We start from the raw sequence: 1,464 nt of genomic DNA on the forward strand, positions 1-1,464 counted from the left end.
CGGGGAGAGGAGAGCTGCTCCACACACCGCGGCCCCGCCCGGCCCGGACCCCCACCACGGAGGGAGGGCCTGATAAATACCCAGCGTGGGACACGCGGCAGTCTGTCCGATGCGGAGTTGTTAGCGCTGGCAGCCGCGTTACGGTGACAGTACTGTCGCTCTGCGCTCTAGACACACGCRCTGTGCGTGCTGAATGCGAGCCCGGCGGCTCCCAGGTGAACACTCACAGCACCTCAGGCAGCTGTCGGATGCCCCCGGGGCCGATCGCCATCAACAGTTCACTACTCGTAGTATCGCAGAATATCCTGAGTTGGAAAGGACCCACGAGGATCATTAAGTACAATTCAGCACTGATGTGTGTTTTGTTTCCCCTCCGATGGCAGAAAATAACCCATTGTCTGTCTTATCTCCTGGACAAACGCTCTAAAACTCATCATGCCGAGTTTAAAATAATATAAGCAAAAATGCAGAAAGAAATGCTGTGAAGAAAGCTGGCTGGGAAACTTGTCGTACATTAAGCCTAACTATTCTAGGACAGGTTGTAGCCTTAAATCTCTTTGCTGAATACATCATGAGGCTACATAATGGCTCTTCAAAAATTTTACCTCTGCAAACTTTATCTTATAACCATAATTTTACCCTTGTTATTATCAGAGTGATTGAATATAATCCACTGAATCTCATTCTAAGTATGAAAACTGTCTCTCGGGATGCAACTGGTCCATTTCTTCCCTCAAAACAGAGTCTGCAGGACCGGCTCTGTTCTCTGCCTTTCCTGGTTGCTGGCCAGTCAACATCTGCAACATCTCCCTCCTTGTCACCATCGGGGCACGCCTGTGGTTCTGACCTCATCCCTGGCCTCTTTTAACTCAGAAAGCTGTCCCTCTCTCAGCAGCACCACCCACCAGACATGTGAGAGCTAATGATTGTCACTCACATTTTCAGATGAGGCATATCAGCCAAGGCCTGCCAGCCTCGAAAACATACCCTCTCTGTTGTGCCTTTCTTTCCTGGAAGAATACTTAGTACAGCAGCGGCAAAGGAAGAGGAAAATTACTTCCGTAACAACCTGTAGAGATAAACAGAGAAATTATCTTCATCAGCTCTCCACCAAAAATAATTGCTATAGAGAAGCAAATAAATTATTTTTCACTTTATCAAAGGAGGAAAATGTTAACAATATTGTGTGTTCACTGATGATTTAAGAATGTGCCAGATAGACTTTTTAAGTCACTCTTCTACGTTTATGCTTATTGTATACTTGTGGGCAAGAGGTAAGATAACAAATAAGCTTTCACAATTCATCAAAATTTACTTGAGATCCCTCAGGCTGTATCTTTGTAATCTCTGACTGTAGGATAAATTGTATTTCAGAACACTAGATAAGTGAYCTGGTGCCCAACACATACGAAAACTCAGTGGGACACATGCCTTTAATCTTTGAAAGGAGCAAGACTAAAATCC

The sequence above is a fragment of the Malurus melanocephalus genome, unplaced genomic scaffold (genome assembly GCF_030028575.1).
Source record: "Malurus melanocephalus ecotype Western Australia unplaced genomic scaffold, MMel_1.1 scaffold_30, whole genome shotgun sequence".
NCBI lineage: Eukaryota > Metazoa > Chordata > Aves > Passeriformes > Maluridae > Malurus > Malurus melanocephalus.